This window comes from Myotis brandtii, unplaced genomic scaffold, assembly GCF_000412655.1.
Source record: "Myotis brandtii unplaced genomic scaffold, ASM41265v1 scaffold247, whole genome shotgun sequence".
In the NCBI taxonomy this organism is placed as follows: domain Eukaryota; kingdom Metazoa; phylum Chordata; class Mammalia; order Chiroptera; family Vespertilionidae; genus Myotis; species Myotis brandtii.
Genome location: NW_005359352.1, coordinates 3,113,736 through 3,118,823, shown reverse-complemented (window position 1 = coordinate 3,118,823; position 5,088 = coordinate 3,113,736). Strand labels below are relative to the sequence as shown.

Below are 5,088 nucleotides of genomic sequence, written 5' to 3'. Positions count from 1 at the left end.
TCGCTGGTTGGGAACCAGGTCAACCTGTTCCTCCCTCGAAATCTCTTAAACAACCTCTGTTTCCATGAAGGGTGTCCAGAGACTCCTACGCTGCGCCAGGGGTCAAGGCCACGTGTATTTACAGCCTTCGCGGGCATTTCTGTTCCCCAAATTGAAAGCACATGAGGCTCTGTCCGCAGCCCACCCACGGCTGCTGCCCGGCCAGCAGTGGCCCCTGGCTCCCCTCCATCCCGGCCGAGTCCCTCAGCCCCTTCGCCCACCATGCAGCCCCTCGTGCGCTGCCCTGGGGGGCCTGTGCCTGAGGCCGAGATGTTGCCTCAGGTTTGCATTTTAGCCCTTTTCCAAGTGCGTTTGTTTCCCCCTGACTCGATTTGTCCCCTTGGGCTCTAGGAAAAGAACATGTTTGCATTGAGGAAGGAGAAACAAGGAAAAGAATCATTTTTGCACATAAAATCGAGGTCATCCAACATCTTCAAAAGTGAACCTTAGTACAAGTTTCTGGACCAAGTAGCCAAAGGACGTCGGCCACCTGGGAAGGCAGAGGCTCTGCTTCCACGTCGGGGAACACTCGTCTGCAGTGGGCGTGGCCGGGCGCCGGTGCGGCGGTTCACACACGTTCCGGCTCATCCACGGACCCCCCACCTTCTGGTCCACCCGGCACGGGCGTGTCACCTGCGACGCCCCAGGTCTGGTGGTGGGATGGGAGCCTGCGATGAAGCGCGAAGTCGGAAGAGCCCGCCAGTGCTTCTCGCAAGAACATACGCTGTGTTTTTCATAAAGGACCCCACGTTTAGCTGAATATTGGAGACGTGGTGGACACTCACAAAGGTTTGTGAGCGACTGAATCAAAGCCTGGACTCATTCTGAAGGCGGGGAGTTTGAAGGTAAAAGCTTCTAGTTCTTTTCAAATCAAACAAACCACGTGCACAGGTGGCATTTACATCCTGACATAAAGAGCTTCTTCAGTCGAGTCATCACTGTTATCCAGCTCGACTATTTAAAGGGCCCAATTAACCAACATAGCAGCTGATATTCCTGGGAAGTGTCCCCTCGATTGAGACGTCCAGCACAAGGACGCTATATGCCCCCGTTTTTATATTTGTCCTGGGACCAGACAGAGGGCTCATCAATGCGGAATAAATGCGAGACATCGAAGCTGGGCCCATGCTCCTGATGGTCCCCGCAGAGTTCCGAGGGGCCTGTGACTGCCAAGCAGACCCTGGCTGCGAGGGGGTGGCCGGTGCCCGGCAGTGGCGTCTCCCTCCCACCCGGTCTGAGGGCTTCGTGGGAAACGGAACCTAGGCCGGCTGAGAAAATCCCGGATGTTCCCAACCCACCGTCTCGATCCATCTGGCTGAAACGGAAAGAAAAGTTAATTCCTGAGCAGTGAACAGGGAAGCAGTCCAGTGAGCCGGGTCAGGTAAGCGTCCTGCAGGGTGGGCCCGGCGGCGAGGGAGCGGCCGGGTCGCCACACCCAGAGGCCTTTGCTCCCCGCTGCCCAGGTGAGGGACTTGCCCCGTTGGCCTCTGTGCCCTCAGATGTGAAATGAGAAAGAGAGATGAGGAGGAAGATCTGGGGCCCATTCATGCGCCCAGCAGCCAGCGGTGCAGTGTGGTGACTCACCGTTCACCCAAGTACGTGGCATTTTTCACTTTTCAACGGAATTGCTTTCTGTCGTAGAGTCAGAGCTGCCCACCCACGCAGCCAGGAGATGGAGGCTTCGGGCTACCTGACACCTTGACTGAGATGGAATAGAAATCAGAGCTGCCGTCAGCCTGCAGGCCAGGCGGCTGGGTGTGGGGGCTGGCCTGTGAGTGCTGCCCCCTCCTGGCCCTGGGCCGCCCCCACCTACCGGATGGTGTGGTGAGAGGGAGGGAGGGAGGGAGGGAGGGAGGGAGGGACCTCGGTGTTCCCTTCGTTCGGGGCTCCCGCCCAGGAGCCCACGCCACCCGCCCTCTGTGGCGCCTCACGTGGAAGCCGTGCCTCCTGGTCGTGTGGGAGCTGAAGCTGCGTGTGGACGTGGGAGTCGGAGCAGCAGCATCGCAGTCGCCACCTGGACCGAGTGGGGGCAAAGGTTCTGTCACCCTGCTTCTCACCCAGGACCCAGGACCCAGGCCTCCTGTGGCCATTTATCGGCTTTAAAAACATTTTTTTTTTTAACGAAAGGTAAACCTTCCAGTTTATTTATTTATTTTTTAATTCTCACACGAGGATATTTTTTCCACTGATTTCTAGAGAGTTGAAGGAGGGAGGAGGGGAGAGAGAAACTTTGATGTGAGAGACACAGCGATTGGTTGTCTCCTGCACGCGCCCCGACTCAGGTACATGCCCTTGACCTGGAGTTGAACAGGGGCCGAACAGGGACCCTTTGGTCCGTGGGCCGACGCTTATGCATAAGTCATGGCTGTAATAATGATGATTTGAGGGGAAAACCCTAATTTTTGCATTGATTTCTGAATGGAACAACCACCAGATGCCTGCAAGTCTGCTCTCGGCCAAAAACGGAGCCTGTGTAAAGGAGCAGAAGTAAAACACTGATTCTCAGATGAAAGCATCCCCCCTTTTAAACACGGAGCCACCAGTGACAGGACAGCGTGAGGGCCTGTTTACTCCCGTGACGGGGCCAGTGTAAACCGCCGTCGAGGGGAAGCCGGTGGGGGACGGTGCAGCGTCTGGCTCCCTTATATGCCCATGTTTAGGGAACGCTGGTCAGACAAGCCCGGCCCCCGAGCCTCCTCTCAGCACCCGGGACGTCTGCGCGCGTGTCCGCTGGACCAGGACCCCGTGGGACTCAGGACCCCGGGACTCGGCGAGGCAGGACGCCCTTCGCCAGCCCAATTCCACTGAAAAACGCGTTTGAGTTTTTCATCACGAAGGACCTTCTCAGCTTCCACGGGCCTTCTGTGCTCACTTCCTTCCTTCCCCGGTTCCCAAATAAAGGCAGAATTCCAGACCCGCTCTGCCTGCAGACCACTGGCCACCGGCCTGGCGTCCGGCCAAATGACTCAGGCACCACCGCACTCGAATTCTTCATCTTCCCGCGGTGGCTTAGCAAGTGACAGGAAAAGCACCCGATGTAAACAGCCACCCGGGGCCAGAGCAAGGCCAGCCGCCCTGACAGCCGCTGGGCGTGACCGCACGGCAGGCGCTCCTCTCCCTCGGCCTGGGACACCTGCAGTCACACAGCACGTGCTCACTGTGGGGGTGACGAGCATGTGGGGTTCTGCTTCAGGCTGGGCTTGGCACCTCAAACACCCCGAAGAGGTTGCTCTCGAAGGGCACGGAGCAGGGGCCGACTTTAATCAAAGGCAGGCGCCGTCCCAGCCCGTCCTGTCCAGGAGCCTGAGGGGACCCCTGAGAACGACAACGTTTAAGTGTCTCAGTCGAACGTAGTGGACACGCGGGTCCACATTGTCTCGGTCGGGGCACAGCACGCATGATGCTGTCGTTGGACTTGAGATTCAGCAGACGAGCTGGGAAGAAGGCGAAAGACACAGCACCCAGTCCCTGTGGATGTGGGCGGGGCCCGTGGATGGTGTGGGCGTGGGGTGAGGGGTGCTTGTTATCATACTGCTTTGTGCCTTTTGAATTCCATACCATGAGCATTTTAAAAGTTTGATTAAATTGTTTAAAAGAAAGAAAAAGGAATGTACAGGCCTTTGCATAACAGGAATCCTAACTTTTTTTCTGTGAACTTTCACTTTTCCGCTTTGCAATTATATAAGAGAAGGAAGCAGAGAAGAAAGCGATTGTTTTAATTTCCTGTGTCTCTGCTCAGCCTGGGGGGGTCCTGGGGCTGCGTACCTGGTCCCCAGCTAAGCAGACAGCCCTGGACTTCCCTGAGCGAGAGACCTGCGTGCCCGCCCCCCTCGGGCTGCTCGTTGCTGCCTTTTCGGGGCAGGTCTCCCTGGGACTGTGCTTGGCCGTCATTGGGAGCCACACTGGCCCCGGGTCCTGCCGCCGTGTGAGGTCTGGTTCTAACAGGTGGGCGCTGATCACTGGGGACGATTTTGAGACACGTCTTTCTCAAAAGTGAATCTGGTGTGGGAGCCTCTGGAAATGTCAGAGTCTGCAGCGTTCTCTCTTTCTACCCCTGTGGTCCCAGCAGGATGCAACAAACAAACTTAACTTTTTAGGGAGAAGCTGATGAGGTGAGATCGGTCTCGATGGCCATCACACCTGTGGCCTCATTGGAGCCTGCCCTCTGGTCGGGGTCAGGCCAGACCGCACACGCTGCGGGAATGGCCCCCAAACGTCCTTCCAGGTGCTGGTCTCCGCAGTCTCCTGATGCGAATTCCAGACGGTCCCTCACTCTGTGGGGGTCACACACAGATGGGCCTGTGCTGCAGGGCAGACTGAGCTCACAGCCAAGGACCCTCTGATCGCCCAGCCCTGTTCCCACGCGGGGCACCTGTCCGGGTGTGTGCACCCCCCGGGTCACAGCTTCCAGAGCCCAGGGCCTGCGCATACCTGGGACTTACCTGTGGCTGAGGCCCTAGGCGAGGTCATGGGCTGTACAATGTAAACGTCCACAGGATAGTCTTCCACGTAGATACAACATGTCAACAGTGACGGTGAAAGAAGTTTCATAAGCGTCTATTCAGGTAACTCGCGCCGTTCACAGCGGGAGCTGTGTCCCCTCCTGTGCCCCGGGAGGCCTGGCTTGTGGGTGACCAGACGTGGTGTCCAAAGTCCGAGCCTTGCTCACAAGTCACGCGTCCTCTGTAATCCCTGGTTTCCACGCGTGTGAGGGGGCAGCGTCTCCACTCACCCGGCTGAGCTGGGTCGTTCCTGACGCGTCTTTCCAGCCGAACCCGGGGCTGTTTCCCAGGCCAATAACAGTCATGAGAAACATTTAAAAATACGTTAAGCATCTAAATTATATTAGTTTTTAGAGTTTAAAATAGAGTCACATTGGATCTGAAATGATGAGGTTGGTGCGACAACCGCCCCTTTCAGAGGGGAGGGTTTTGTCACACGGTCATTTGTGCACAGGAAGCAGCCACGGGAGGGGACCAGCACTTTGGGGAGAGGGGGAAACAGCCGCGTGAGCTGTGAGTGATCAACACCCTCTGGGAGGCTGTGCAG

The 5,088-nt window shown here is 57.2% G+C and overlaps 1 long non-coding RNA gene across 5 annotated transcripts in view; it reads right to left on the bottom strand.

The window, feature by feature from the left end:
* Positions 1 to 5,088, bottom strand: part of LOC102252018 — a 12,124-nt gene that overhangs the window by 4,312 nt on the left and 2,724 nt on the right. Inside the window, exons 2-5 of one of the 5 annotated variants that reach the window (XR_001362332.1) lie at positions 4,482 to 4,820; positions 4,130 to 4,313; positions 1,853 to 2,053; positions 1,624 to 1,741 (exon numbers count right to left, since the gene is read on the bottom strand). This is a non-coding gene — a long non-coding RNA (uncharacterized LOC102252018). Of the gene's footprint in view, positions 1 to 6; positions 1,355 to 1,623; positions 2,054 to 4,129; positions 4,314 to 4,481; positions 4,821 to 5,088 lie in introns of those variants that run through there. The other 4 variants (XR_313650.2, XR_001362334.1, XR_001362331.1 and 1 more) reach the window with 4 other exon arrangements.